The following is a 16,059-nucleotide window of genomic DNA, read 5'->3' on the forward strand; positions in this document are numbered from 1 at the left end:
TGAACGCCCCCGTGTCCCAGGCCGGCCTTTTCGGCGACACGGTGGAGAGCTTGCCCAGCAGTTCTCCGCTGACCAAAGCAGACTGAGGCGATCAGGTACATCCTGCCCCGGCGTGCAGCTGCTGCCATCGCCGAGGGCGGCCCCCCTGCCACCGCCCCGCTCCTGCGGCCTCCAGCAAAGCTGCTGTACCACCGCTGAGCGGCCGGGTCACCGGCTCGGCTCCTCAGCGAAAACCTGAATATGCACTGCATCTGCTGCCTACTTATACTCATGCTGTGATCAGCGGCAGCTGGATGCAATAATCGCATGCCAATGTGCATTGGCTCGTTTAGTTTACACTCGAAGTAGATTGGTCTCTCTAAGCGAGATCCCAATTCGTCAGTCATCTGACGTGACGTCTCCGTTCCCTCCTTCAGGGAACGAGGCAACTTCAAAATATTTTTTGAAGAATGTATGAAGTTCTTTCTTCAGTTGAGCACAAAAGAAGATATTTTGAAGAATGTGGGAAACCGAACAGTTGATGATCCCCATTGACTTCCATAGTTTTTTGTTTCCATACTATGGAAGTAAATGACTACCATCAACTTTTCAGTTACCAACATTCTTTAAAATATCTTCTTTTGTGTTCAACAGAAGAAACAAACTCACACAAGTTTGGAACTTGAGGGTGAGAAAATGATGACACAATATTATTTTTTGGGTGCACTATCTCTTTAAATATTTAGGAAACCAGCAGAGACTAAATTATTTGGACTGCACAGCAAGAGCGGAAAAAGAGAGAGAAATCAGGAAGCTTGTGGCCCTCAGGTGTTTGCAGTGAAGCTCTTTTCCCTTCGGCCCCTGAACATTCCTCTCGAGATTACACAAGGACCCTATCAGCTCCCGTCTGGTACCGACTGCTAGATACTCGAAACACACTTCAAAGAGCGCAGATGGTTCAGCGTTCAAGGCTGCAAATATATATCTGCAATATATGCAAATAGGAACTATATATATATAAATATATGCAAATGAAAAGTACCTGAGGACTATTGAATTTAAGTATAAATGAAACATGTTATTAGAGCGCAGAAAAGCTCAGTTCAATTCCATCTAACGAGTGTGAGACACAATCATCAGAGGGGCAGAACTTCAGAACTGCTGATGGAGAGCAAAACAGAGTCTGATACAGGAGGGAACGGCGGCCAAATGACATTACAGTGAGTGAATTACTGTCAGTCACTGCCACATGCAGCGCTCCGAGAGGAAATTACAAGGGTTGTGAGATTAGTCAGAAGAAGATGATGGAGGCTGAAGCCTGAAGATCACACAGATACAGCGATGAAAACGAGGTAAGAAGATCTGAATACTGCGAAATGATTAGCGAATACAAACAAACCTCTAATCCTATGGTAAGTGTGCTGTTACTTTTTTAAGCAATCAGACTGAAGGTTTTCACCTGCTGGATGATGAAATAGGTGGAAAAATCCCACAGACTTACATTGAAAGAGGAACTCGAGCCATATCTACAAACCAGAATAGCACTGAGACCTGAGGAGGGACTCTTTTCAAAGGGACCAATAAGAAAACCCTCTCAATACCATAGTAACGGCATATCAACATGTTAAAACCATTCAGAACACCCTAGCAACTGCATAGCAACATGTTACAACCATCCAGAACACCGTAGCAACGGTGTACCAATAAGTAACAACCATCCAGAACACCCTAGCGACTGCATAGCAACATTATGATCATCCAGAACACCCTAGCAGCTATATAACAATGCTACAACAATCCAGAACACACAAGCAACAGCATAGCAACATGTAACAACCATCCAGAACACCCTTGCAACTGTAAAGCAGTTTTACAACCCAAACATCTTAGCAACTGCGTAGCAACATTACAACAATCCAGAACACACAAGCATCAACATAGCAACATGTTACAACCATCCAGAACACCCTAGCAACTGTAAAGCAGGGTTACAACCCAAACATCCAAGAAACTGCGTAGCAACATTACAACAATCCAGAACACTCTGGAAACAGTGTACCAATGAGTAACAACCATCCAGAGCACCCGAGTAACTGCATAGCAACATTACAATCATCCAGAACACCCTAGCAACTGTATAGCAATGCTACAGCCATCCAGAGCATCCTAGCAACTGCATAGCAACATGCTAAAACCATTCAGAACACCCTAGCAACTGCATAGCAACATGTTACAACCATCCAGAACACCCTAGCAACTGTGTACCAATGAGTAACAACCATCCAGAACACCCTAGCGACTGCATAGCAACATTACGATCATCCAGAACACCCTAGCAACTATATAACAATGCTACAACAATCCAGAACACACAAGCAACAGCATAGCAACATGTAACAACCATCCAGAACACCCTAGCAACTGTAAAGCAGTTCTACAACCCAAACATCCTAGCAACTGCGTAGCAACATTACAACGATCCAGAACACACAAGCAACAACATAGCAACGTTACAACCATCCAGAACACCCTAGCAACTGTAAAGCAGTTTTACAACCCAAACATCCTAGCAACTGTGTAGCAACATTACAACAATCCAGAACACACAAGCAACAACATAGCAACATGTTACAACCATCCAGAACACCCTAGCAACTGTAAAGCAGGGTTACAACCCAAACATCCAAGAAACTGCGTAGCAACATTACAACAATCCAGAACACTCTGGAAACAGTGTACCAATGAGTAACAACCATCCAGAACACCCGAGTAACTGCATAGCAACATTACGATCATCAAGAACACCCTAGCAACTGTATAGCAATGCTACAGCCATCCAGAGCATCCTAGCAACTGCATAGCAACATGCTAAAACCATTCAGAATACCCTAGCAACTTTATAGTAACATTACAACCATCAAGAACACCTATAACTATAACATACACCTATAACAAGCCACCTATAACATCCTAGCAACCACACAGTAATGTGTTAAAAGCACCAGAACACCCTAGCAACTGTATGACAATGCCCTGGCAATCATCTCAAATGTTGTGTCAACACAAAACTAAATACACTGCAATGTGGGTGAACTTTTCTGCTGATAGTCAAAGTCTGGCTGTGCATACTAAGTGCAGCGGACGATATTCTTAATCATAAGAGACCTTTTAGTGAAGAGAAGCTATTTCATTTTCTGTGTTTGTTGTGTGTGTTTTTGGCAAATGCCACTATGAAGAATGTCTGTGGCTGAATATTTTCCAGAGCTCGTGGCAATTTTAATTGCACATATAATGCTATTGACAGAAAACACACATATCTTCAGCCAGCCTGAGGGTGTGAGCGCTGAGTCTCTATGAAACAAATCAACGTTATGATGCGTGGAGAAAGCTTCATAATAATACACCACACACACACACACACACAGGCCGTTGTCAAAGACCATTCCATTTCACATCAGCAAAGGCTGCAAACATTTTATTGCTTTGAGCATCAATTCCCATGTTAATGTATCCATCCAGTAGGTTTTTACCATCACTTTATGATAATAGTATGTGCATGAATAAATGACATAAAACACTAAAGTGTCTTTAGGCATTTGAACAGTGCTTTGTTGAAGATATTCATTTAAGAAATGTTTTGTTATTTTTAGGAGAAAGGAGAGGTTCTCAACAACTGTTTGTCACAAAGCAAGGCCAGACACAACAGGTAAGTGCAAATCAGGATGGTTTATTTATAAACATGTTTTTCTAATATAATTAATTAATATTAAAACAACAATCCAATAATATACATATACATGATTTTAAAATGTTCTTACAATTATAATATTTTGTCACTTTTTATAGCATATTATTAACACATATATATATAAAACAAAAATTAAAAACATTACACTGCAAGAACTCTATTTGCTTTAATAAAAACAACAATTATTGAGGGGGGAAGAAATATGATTGCAGTTTTAAGTTATGTAATTAAAATCAAATGTTAATTAAAACATTCACATTTTAATACTAGTATACTGACATTTCTGCATTTAGCATTATGAACATGGGATTTTATGTCTACAGAATTCATATGTTTCCATTTCTCTTGTTCTGTTGGGAGCACAAGAGCTGACATTGTATCCAGGGTTCTAAACTCACATCAGACAGAATCGGGTCAAACGCTGCACATGTTAGAAAGACTCTTTGGTGACAGAACTCAGCCCTTGACACCACAAACCAACTGTGCCTCAAATATAATATTCACAAACAAATTAATCTATAATACACAATGCATCTTCATGACAAACACTTTTGCCAAGCCTGTTAATTGATTACAAATTAGAATTCCTGCATGCATCAATATTTACTGAGAAAAAAAAGCCCCCAAAATAAGGTAATTCGACAACACAATTACAGCAGACAAAAGCAGTGAATAAGATGCTGGGTCAACTTAAAAATAGCTCAACTTCTGTGTTTTGTTCAATTCTGTCAAGCTGCATTTAAACACAAAAACATGCCCTGTGCGAATGACTCTTTTCTAACTCATAGCAAATAAACACTAAAATATTCCTAATAAGCAACACAATGGATTACCTGCAACAAAAGCATCAAACCAGCATAAATCAACCTAGAAAATGCTCTTATCCTGGTCTTAGCTGGTCTATCTAGCATAGACACCAACGTTAAATTAATAATTTAGCCAAAAATGAAAATCCGGGTATTATTTTCTCATCCTCATGTTGTTCCAAATCTGCATGCTGTTATTTTTTTTTTAATCTCTGCAACACAAAAAGGAGAATTTTGATGGCGAGAATGTTTGCCTGAACTATTCCTTTAACAGAAACAGTAATAAAGGATAATGGCACTTATTACAAAGCCCTCAATCGGCTGTTTTTGCAAAAAAAAGGCCTAATATTACCACATTTGATGATGCTGACTTAAAAAAAAATATATATATATAAAATTTACTATGTACAGTTTTCACTAAATAAGACTGAAGATGTTTCAAAATATATATATGTATCAGCTTTAAATATATCAAATAGAGTTAGCAAGATAACAAAAGCAGTCAAATGCCAAAAGTTTTGGATTTAATGACAAAAAAGTATTCAAAAATCATATTTATCATCATTTATCATCATGAATTTACAATCTGCAAAGGAGTGGAAAAACTGGAAATCAGGATTATGCATAAAATAATGTTATCAGATTCATTCATACATGTGACGTGAAAATCAAATAAATAGTTGTAATCTGGTTCAAAAGGGAGACTGGAATCATCATTTGTGGCAGTTTTTCTGCTGATTAAGGGCTGTTGAAAGCAAAAATAATATGAAATGCACATATTTTCTGAGAAACTGTGACATGGTAGAGCAAAGCACACTATTTTTGTCATCAGCACCCCAAAATAAGTAAGAAATAAGTTTATCATTCAGCTAATTAGATGCAAAGCAGTGTTATTTGACTGGAGCGAGCTGGCTTACCGTAGTGACTGAGCCATGCGCCGCAGGTCTTCATTCTGCTGTTTCAGTCGCTCCAGCTTGGTGAGGATCTTCGCCAGCTCACGGCTGGAGCGCGGCGCATCTTCGTTGTCTCTCACCAGATGTCCCCCGATATAAAAGAGCAACGTCCCCCAGGCCAGCAGAACCAGCGCTATCCAGCGCCAGGAGCCTGCCCATGGACGCATGCTGCCGCCAAACTCCAGTCACAACCGATGGACGCCGGGCATGTTGGGTCTGCCAGTTAAAGTAGAGCTCTTAAAGTTGGGCGTCCAAATGTGGAAGGTCAGAAGAAGCAGTTGTGTCTATGTAGGTACATCAATACACCGTGGCTATTTATGCATCATGACTCGTCAAGAAGGCAGATCTTCCATTCTGTATCTACAGTAGATGATTGTGGCGTTTCTGGCTTTGTAAGTTTCACTGGCGTCTTATTGGCTTTGACGTCCTTTGGAGTCCAAAAGCTGGGTTCTCTGAATGCATTGCGGTTCTGGAGAAAGAAAGAGAGAAAGATGTTACAGTCAACTGGTCGGTGGGTTAGCAGACAGCAGAGAAAAAACAATGCCGACTTCTAGTTAAAAAGTGTCACCATATGTGACCCTGCAGCACAAAAGCAGTCTTAAGTCGCTGGGGTATATTTGTAGCAATAGCCAAAAACACACTGTATGGGTCAAAATTATTGATTTTTCTTTTATGGCAAAAATCATTAGGATATTAAGTAAAGATCATGTTCCATGAAGATATTTTGCAAATTTCCTACCGTAAATATATCAAAACTTAATTTTTGATTAGTAATAAGCATTGCTAAGAACTTAATTCGGACAACTTTAAAGATGATTTTCTCAATATTTAGATTTTTTTGCACCCTCAGATTCCAGATTTTCAAATAGTTGTATCTCAGACAAATATTGTCCTATCCTAACAAACCATACATCAATGGAAAGCTTATTTATTCAGCTTTCAGAGGATGCATAAATCTCAATTTCAAAAAATTGACACTTGAGACTGGTTTTGTGGTCCAGGGTCACATATAATCAAAGATCGCTTATATAAAAAGAAGAAAAAAGTATTATCAATTATCTGTCATTGATATCAAAGGTTAAATATCATCAACCAAAATGTCGTATACATGTTCTTATTTGTGTGCACTGAAAAGGTTTCGTTTTCTGCAAGATTCACAACAGGTGCAAAAATTCCTGTTGTAATCAACAAAGCTGTGTATACTGCAAGCATGCAGCATTGTAAGAAATCACAACTAGAATGTTTCGGTTATAATCAATTAAACTCACTGCAAGTGCATGTTGTTGCAACACTGCAAGTGAAGCAGTGCAGCAGAACTAGAATGTTTCTGTTTAAAATCAACAACACTGACTAATCTGCAAGTGAGAAATGTAACAATTAAAATGATCCTGTTATAGTCAACAAAAGGTGTCTACACTGCAGCCGTGTGATCCTGCAACGCTGCAAGTGAGAAATGCAATAAAACTCAAATGTTCTGGTTAAAATCAACAAAGCTGTGTACACAGCAAGCATGCAAGAAAACAACTACAATGTTCCAGTTATAATTAAACTCAAACTGCATGCAGGCCATTGCAACACTGCAAGCATGCGTGACAGTGAAGTTGTCTAGACTGCAAATGCATGACACTGCAAGTGTGGAATTATTATATAAAGATTTCAGCTTCACACACTCCATATTCCTAAGGCCAAGAGGAGTTTAAATAATACTGAACAAAATTTGATTTCAATGCTCTTTGCTTACTTTTGTATGATAAACAATGTTTCTGTGTTGAGACGCTACTTCAAATCCAGAGTAAAATCTGAGCCCTGATTCAAAACAGTTGCTACAGAGAACACATCGGGCCAATGAAAATGAACTGAAAACATCCAAATACAACTAAAACACACAAATAAAAATGCAGTCCCTCACACCCCTGCCTCAGCACCCGCAAGGATTGATCAAAATGACAATCTCCCGACGGTACAATCTCATGACAGATGTGAGGAGTCTCTTAAAACGCCTGGACCCGCTGCCGCTCCTCACCGTGTACGTCTGTCCTACCCTCATCTTCACGTCTGAACTCTTTCATTCTCACAGATTCAGACCCAGACAGCTAAATCCCCCTCGTTCCCCCAGACATGTCCCGCAGATGTTGACACATGCTTTGTGACCAACCGCCATGCTGTCAAACTGACGTGATGAGCGCACTGGAACGACCCTAGAAAACCCAGCGTCATCAGTTTCCCTCCAGGAATGAGTGAGACATTGTGTCTACGCTGCAAGCAAAGTGACATGCTGACAGCGATTTGCTGCGATATTAGCATCGGCAACCACAGGCGATGCAATGCTGCTGAGGAGAGTTTAACTTTATGCAAATTAACAGCGAGTGATGTGGCAGCTACCAGTGGGAATAAGAGCGTAAACGAATCTGTTCCAGATGCAACATAACTACAACAGTCATTATAATGAATAAAGCTGTCTTCTCAGCAACACTGCAAACCAACAACGCAACAAAACTAGAATGATCCCTTTATAATCAAAGATGATAATAAATATATCATGTTGTTGTTTTATCTTAGAAAGCACTGTTTAAAACATTCCTGTTTTTAATGAACAAAGCTGACTATACTGTAAGTGAGAAATGCAACAAAACTAAAATGTTCCTGTTATAATGAAAAAACTTGTCTACAGTACACTGCAAGCATGAAACAATGCAATGATCCTGTTTTAATCAATGCAGTTTCTACAGTGCACTGCGACCAAACACAACTAAAATGTTATAATCAACAACATTCACTGCAAATACATGTCATTACAAGCACTGCGACAGAGCTACAACAAATGCATGATCGTACAACACTGCAAGTGTGCAATGCAACAGAACTAGAATGTTTCTGCTTTAAATCAACATAGCTGACTACACTGCATACACGAAACAATGCAAAGAAAAAAAACTAGAATGATCCCGTTTTAATCAATGAAGTTTCTACACTGCAAGCATGCAACACTGCATGCAAACACAACTAAAATGTTTCTCTTATAACCTACAAACTTGCTGCAAGTGCATGCTATTGCAAGCAATGTGACAACTAAAATACTGCTTTTATAATCACCGATGCGGTCTACAAACACATGACACTGCTACAATGCAAGTGTGCAATGCAACAGAACTAGAATGTTCCTGTTATAACCAAAGTTGTCTATAACGCATGCATGCATGCAAACACTTTAAGTGCACACAACAAAACTAGAATGTTCCCAATTTAATGAAGTTGCATGCAATGCAACACTGCAAGTGTGCAATGCAACAAAACTAGAATAATCCTGTTTGAATAAATTCTACAAGTCTAAAATGTACTTTTTTACAAGCATCATCATTCACAAGTGCATGTCATTGCAACACTGCAAGCAATGCAACACAACAACAATGTTCCTGTTACATCAACATACATGTCTACACTGCAAGCATGCAAATGCAATACTGTAAACATATGATACAACAAAACTATTTACTGTTATGATCAACAGCACTGCAAGAGAGTGATGCGAAAAATTACTAGAATGCCAATTTTTAGAGCAAAGCTGTCTACACTACAAGCAAGCAGAATACCATGTTTGTATTGTAGACAGTTCTGTTGATCGTAAAGAGATCATTAGTTTTGTTGCATCTCTCTCAGCGCAAACGGAGCATTAAAGAGAAATATGACAGAACAGCTTTTAATGCATCTTCATTGAACATTAACAGGACATCAGTTTTCATTAAGAGCGAGAGAAGGACAGAGAATCCAGTGTGTGGGAACTGAGGGATGATATGTCTGCAAAGAGTGAAGTTAAAGGAAGGAGCTTGTGTCATAATTTTATCTTCTAATTCCCCTGAAGAAACATCACAGTTGAGTAATTGTGTTCAGTTACATGATCTTTCAGCCACACTGTGCACTGATGTAAAAGTCAAGCCACATCCGATTTTCCTGCCATTTCTCTGATTAGAGACTGGGGGGATTCATTAAGAATGAATCACACCTGCTGATAGCACTGTGTTTTCTTCACAAGCACAAATAATACAAGTCAAACTATGGAAGCCCGATTCTGCTACAGAATAAAAAAAAAAAAAGTAATTGCAACTTTCATCTCACAATTCAGAATTTGTTCCTCAAAGTGTGAGAAAAAAAGTCTGAATTGTGGGATATAAAAACAGAATTTAGGGGAAAAAGTCAGAATTGTGAGATAAACTATATTAGCTTTTGCAAGTTTATATCACAATTTCACAACGTTCTTCTCAGAAATGTGAGTTTATCTTGCAATTCTGACTTTTTTTCGCTAAACTCTATAGTTTACATCTCACAATTCTGTTTTTTTGTTGGTTTCCGCCATGGAATTAAAAATAAAAAAGGTTTGTAATTAACTCTTTTTTTTTGCAATTGCGTGTTTGTCTCATAATTCTGGCTTTTCTTCTCAGAATTATAAGTTTATATCTCGCAATTCTGAGGTTTTATCTTGAATTTATGAGTTTATATCTCACATTTCTGACTTTTTTCAGAACTGCAAGAAAAAACTGCAAGCATCATCTAGATATTCAGTATCAGGTCTGCAGGTTTATGGAGTCTGATGCTGATTATTGATCAACAGTGGTAACAGTTGATCAATAATAATTGAACCAACAGTAATAATTTTTTATTTAAAGTTGTAATTTAAGAGGATTTTACAAAATATTACTAAAATATTTATTAAAATATTTATCTCTAACTTATTCACCATGTATCATCTGTAATACTATCGTGTAACGATACCATAGTGATACCATAGTGTTGAGCATTGTCACATTACATCATTTTGATTATAAAGTTTAACATCAGCTCAGTGGTGTAAGCAGATTATGACATTTCAATGTAAAGGCATAAGCGATTAGCATGCCCACATAAAGTTCAAATCGTTGAAGAAGCCGTTAGACAAAATGAGGAGGTTGTTGTGAATGATGCTGAAAATGTTCAGTCTGTAGACGTTGAGGAAAATGAGGTTCAGAGAGTTAGGGAGGTGGTAGAAGAAAATGAGGCCCAAAGAGCTGAGGAAGTTGTTGTATCACCTGAAGAAAATGACAGTCGAATTGATAGTGCGATTTTGAATGATGAAACAACAGTAATGGTTGCAAATAATAGTGTAGATGTGGAAAACGTTAGGCCTACAGCAAGTGGAGAAAATGGTGTTGGAAAAAATGAAAAGGAGGATAACTGTGATGCAGAAATGAGAGACGAAGATGCACTTTCTGAGATTTCAGACATTGGGTCACAAGTGATGGAGGACACATATTCCTTAGAAGAAAGTAATGACTTTCTTGACAAAACATTTGGTAAAGTTGTTGATGTTGAAGAGTTCTTTCCAGATGGGGAAAAATTTATAGGATCAGTGCTGTGGTTGCAAAAAACAGTGAGTTATGAAGCCTTGGATAAAAAGAAAAGATTCCGGTTGAAAAAGATGTTAACGAAATTAAGGAGAAGTAAAGTGAAAGTTTCAAAAAGAAAAATAGTTATATGAACAAATCACAAGTGGCATTCTCCGCTCTGTGTTTTTTTCTTTCTTTCTCTATCCATTTCTTATTTCTCTATATGGATGTGTGGAGATTGGGATCATTAAATATTAATGGGGGGAGGGATAAGAATAAATTAGCACAGATTTCAGAATTGTTAAGAATTGATAAGGTTAATGTTTGTTTTTTACAAGAAACACATACAGACAATGATAATGAAGTTGAATGGGGCATATGGTGGAAAAGAAACTTTGCCTTGAGTCATGGGACAAGAAATAGTGCTGGAGTAGCTATTTTATTTTTTGAAGATGTGAATATTTTAAAGATAGAAGAAATTGTTAAAGGAAGATTACTATTAGCACAAATTGAGTATAAAGGAATAGAATTTGTATTTGTTAATGTATATGCTCCTAATAATGGTCTAGAACGGCTGGGTTTTTTTATGGAATTAAGGAAGGTCATTGAAAAATATGATGATAATGTTTGTCTAATACTTGGAGGTGATTGGAATTGTACAACAGATTTTATTTTTGACAGAAATGGGGAAGAGCCACTCAATAAGTCAAGTGAGGCATTAAAAAAATTATTAATGAATTCCAATTAACTGATGTGTGGAGAACAAGAAATGAAGGAGTAAAGCAGTATACATGGTTAAAAATGGTTGATAACAGAATTACTGGAGTGGATAATTTAATCACCTTTCAAGAATTCACAGAGGCTATGAGGCAACTATCTAGGTAGATCGCCTGGAATTGATGGATTACCGGTGGAATTCTATCAACAATTCTGGGACCCGATAGGACCAGATTTATATGAATTAATTTTAGAATGCATCAAAAGTAATCAACTTCCAATAAGTTGTCGTCGGGCAGTTTTGTCATTGCTTCCAAAAAAAGGAGACCTTGGACTGTTAAAAAACTGGAGACCAGTTGCTCTATTGTGTCTGGACTATAAAAATTTTTCTAAATCCTTGGCAAATAGACTTAAGCACTGTTTACATTTGCTGATCCAAAATGATCAAACATACTGCATTCCTAAGAGATCTATTATAGATAATCTGCTTTTATTGAGAGATATTAATTGATTTTAACCTAAATAATAAGAATGATTTGGGAGTGCTGTCTTTAGATCAGGAAAAAGCATTTGACCGTGTGGATCATGAATATTTGTTTAAGGTGTTAAAGAGTTATGGATTTGGAGATGTTTTTATTTCATATATTACGTTGTTGTATTCTAATGTTCATGTGATGGTGAAAGTGGGAGGTGGTTTAAGTGCTCCAATATCTGTGACAAGAGGCATAAGGCAAGGTTGTCCAATTTCTGGAGAATTATACAGCCTGATTATTGAAACCTTATTATGCAGGCTGAGGAAGAATTTAAAAGGAACTGTAATCCCTCATGTTAATGGTCATTCTAAGGTGGTTTTATCAGCCTATGCAGATGACATTACAGTTTTTATTACAGGCCAAGAAGATATTACAATTTTAACAAATACTATTAAATTATATGAAAAAGCTTCTTCTGCTAAGGTTAATTGGACAAAAAGTGAGGGTTTTATAGTTGGTAATTTGGAAAATTTTCCACAACTTCCAGGAGGGTTGCAATGGAAAAAAGATGGATTAAAGATTTTAGGAGTTTTTTTAGGAAATGAACAATTTCAAAGGAAAAACTGGGAAGGTTTGACAGAAAAGGTGTCTGCCCGATTGTCAAAGTGGAGATGGCTGTTACCCCAATTATCTTATCGAGGAAGAGTTCTGGTAGTAAACAATCTGGCTGCTTCCATTTTGTGGCATAGAACTATTGTCATGGAGCCAGCAGAGAAGTTGGTCTCTACTATACAAAGGACAATAGTCAACCTCTTTTGGGATGGACAACATTGGACTTGTGCTGCAGTATTATACCTACCAGTACAGGAAGGTGGTCAAGGACTGGTGGATGTGCGAAATCGAATCCGTGCTTTCAGGATACAAGCTGCACAGAGATTTTTATATGATAAAGACGTGCTATGGGAAAAAACTGCAATTGCGATCATGAGGAGAGTTGGTGGCTTTGGACTTGATAAACAATTATTTTTAATGAACCTTGAAGAGATGAACTTATCTGAGCTCACTGTTTTTTATAGATCTATGTTACAAACATGGAAAAATGCCATAAGAACAGAAAGGAATGTGGACAATCTAGAACACTGGGCACTGGAGGAACCACTTTTTTTTAATCCACTGATTCAAACAAGATTGCTGTCTTCTGTAACTATACGAAAATGTTTATTGAGGAATGGAACTGTGAAGTTGGACCATTTATTGGATAAAGAAGGGTGGAAATCGCTTGAAGAACTTAAAGAGGCAACAGGTTTGAGATCTTCACGTCTTGTGTCAAAACTAAAGGAAGAAATTTACAATGCTTTACTGAGTGGATACAGGATGAAGTGAACATGTACAAATAAAGGTATTGTTAAACCTCTCTCTCTCGCTCGCTCGCTCACTCTCTCTCTGCATGCGGCGAGTGTTTGGGTGTGGGTGAGGGTGAGGGTGCTCACGGAGAGGTGTTTGAAAGTCTCTTTTTTTTTTTTCTTCTTTTTCTTATTTGAATTGGATTTAAAAAAGGGGGATTTGATACATCATATTTTTGTAAAGCTGATTTTAGACCTTTAAAACCACGTATTGGTGGTGTTCACCGAAGCGTCGGAATGGCGTCACTTCTGACGGGGGGAGAACCACCTGTTTCGCGGCGTCATGGAGTCCGATGCGTACCTGCTCAGGGTGTATCAGTGGAGGATGTACTACTGGCGGTCGGAGAAGAGGTTGGATATGACAACATTTCTTCGGCCTCCAGGATGAATAAAGCGGTAGTGATTTTTGTTAAAGAGGAGAAGTTAGTAAACCGCCTGGTAAACAACGGGATTGTGGTAAGTGGCGATTTTGTTACTGTTTCACCGCTTGTTACACCCACGACAAAAGTTTATATATCGAATGTTCCACCATTTATTGGAAATGAGGATATTGACCGTGCATTAGCTCAGTATGGTAAATGTGCTAGTGCGATTAAAACGATCCCATTAGGATGTAAAAATGAAGCATTGAAACATGTGATGTCTTTCAGGAGACAGGTGTTTATGTTTTTGAATGTGCCAGAATTAGACGTGTCTTTCAGAGTAGTACATGAAGGGAAATCATATATGCTCTATGTTAATACAGGTAGCTTAAAGTGTTTTGAGTGTGGAGATATCGGGCACAAAAAGTTGGCATGCCCGCATAGAGCCCAGGCTAATGAGGAGGCTGCAGGGCCTAGTGGTGTATCTGTAACTAAGGTAAATAATGCAACAATACAGCCTCAGCCTGAAGAGGAGAGTACGGCTCAAAATGATGAATCATGTGAAAGCGCAGATGGAAATCAAAATAAAGAAGATACAATGATGAATATGGTAGGGGAACATGAGGTCTTGGAACATAGTTTAATCACAGTGGCAGAGAAAGTAAGTGAAAGTGTTCCTTGTGAAGTGGTTAGTAGGGAAAATACTGAAAGATCAGATGTTGAAAAAAGCGAGGATTATGGAATGAAGTATGATGATACATTGTCTGAGTTATCTGACATGTCTGAGTTTGGGTCACAGAACATAGATGAAACATACTCGGTGCAAGAGATTCATGATTTTCTGGACTTAACGTTTGGAAAAACTGTTGAGGTAAAGGATTTTTTTCCAGATATAGACAAATTCATATGGTTAGTCGTGTCAATGCAGAAAGTTGTGAGCTACGGAGCCCTATGTAAGAAGAAGAGGTTTAGATTGAAGAAGATTCTAGCCAAATTACGGAAAGAAAAAAGAACTTTGCGAAAATAAAATGTTCAAATGCATAAGGTGAATCTAATACGTTACTTCCTGTATTTGTTTCTATCAATCTTTCTTTATTTCTATCTCTCTATGGAACTTTTAAAACTAGGTTCCTTTAATATAAATGGGGGCAGAGATAGGAATAAATTAGCCATGATTGCGGAGTTTGTTAAACAAATTTATATAGTTTTTTTGCAAGAAACACATACAAGTAATGATAATGAAACTCAGTGGGGTATGTGGTGGGAAGGGAAGTATGTTCTTAGCCATGGAACAAATACAAGTGCTGGGGTAGCTATTCTTTTTTCCAAAAAATTGAATGTAAATATTTTATCAGTGGAGGAAATTGTAAAAGGAAGAGCACTTTTAACTAAAGTAGAGTTTGGAGGAATAACGTTTGTTTTAATCAATGTATATGCTCCTAATAATGGACATGAGCGTGTGGTTTTTTTATGGAATTGAGATCAGTCATTCAGAAGGTTGATAGAGTGTGCATGGTAATTGGGGGTGATTGGAATTGCACAACCAATTTTATAGTTGATAGGAATGGAGAGGAGCCTCATAATCAATCAAGCATAGAGTTGTTAAAAATTATAAATGAGTTTGACCTAATAGATTTGTGGAGAAGTAGAAACATTGGAGTTAGACAATATACATGGTTAAAAGTATCAGATAATCAAGTTAGTGGTGCAAGGTTAGACCGTTTTTACTTGGGGAAGATTTGGAATAATAAAGTAATAAATGTTTCTATTTTGCCATGTGGGTTTTCAGATCACCATATGATTACTTTTGATTTCAATTTTAAAAAAGTGGTTAAATCTTGCTATTTTTGGCATTTTAATGTCAAATTGTTACAAGACAATAGTTTCTGTGAAAAGTTTAAGTTTTTTGGGATAAGTGGAAGCTTAAGAAAGATACTTTTGAAAATCTTGGTCAATGGTGGGATGTCGGTAAAGCAAATATCAGGATTTTTTGTCAAAACTATACTTCATATTCTACTGCATTGATGAAAACAACAGTTAAAAGTTTACAAAGAGACATTGCATTTTTGGAAAAAGACATTCTGAATAATAATGGAACTGTGAATAATGAAAGGTTAAACAAAAAAAAAAGAAGACCTTGGATCTTTTTTACAAGAAAAGGTAAAGGGAGCACTTATAAGATCAAGATTTTGCTCAATCAACGATATGGATGCTCCTAGTGCTTTCTTCTTTAATCTGGAAAAGAAAAGTTTTTATCAAAA

At 37.5% G+C, this 16,059-nt stretch overlaps 1 protein-coding gene and 1 pseudogene across 2 annotated transcripts in view; both read right to left on the minus strand.

The window, feature by feature from the left end:
• The window catches only part of LOC107704060 (gephyrin-like), a 325,183-nt gene that overhangs the window by 175,647 nt on the left and 133,477 nt on the right, over positions 1 to 16,059 (minus strand). The gene's annotated exons all lie outside the window — the stretch shown is intronic.
• LOC107704061 (alpha-(1,6)-fucosyltransferase-like) overlaps positions 1 to 16,059 on the minus strand; it is a 107,437-nt pseudogene that overhangs the window by 27,728 nt on the left and 63,650 nt on the right.

Source organism: Sinocyclocheilus anshuiensis, unplaced genomic scaffold, assembly GCF_001515605.1.
Source record: "Sinocyclocheilus anshuiensis isolate Anshui unplaced genomic scaffold, SAMN03320099.WGS_v1.1 scaffold534, whole genome shotgun sequence".
Classification (NCBI taxonomy): domain Eukaryota; kingdom Metazoa; phylum Chordata; class Actinopteri; order Cypriniformes; family Cyprinidae; genus Sinocyclocheilus; species Sinocyclocheilus anshuiensis.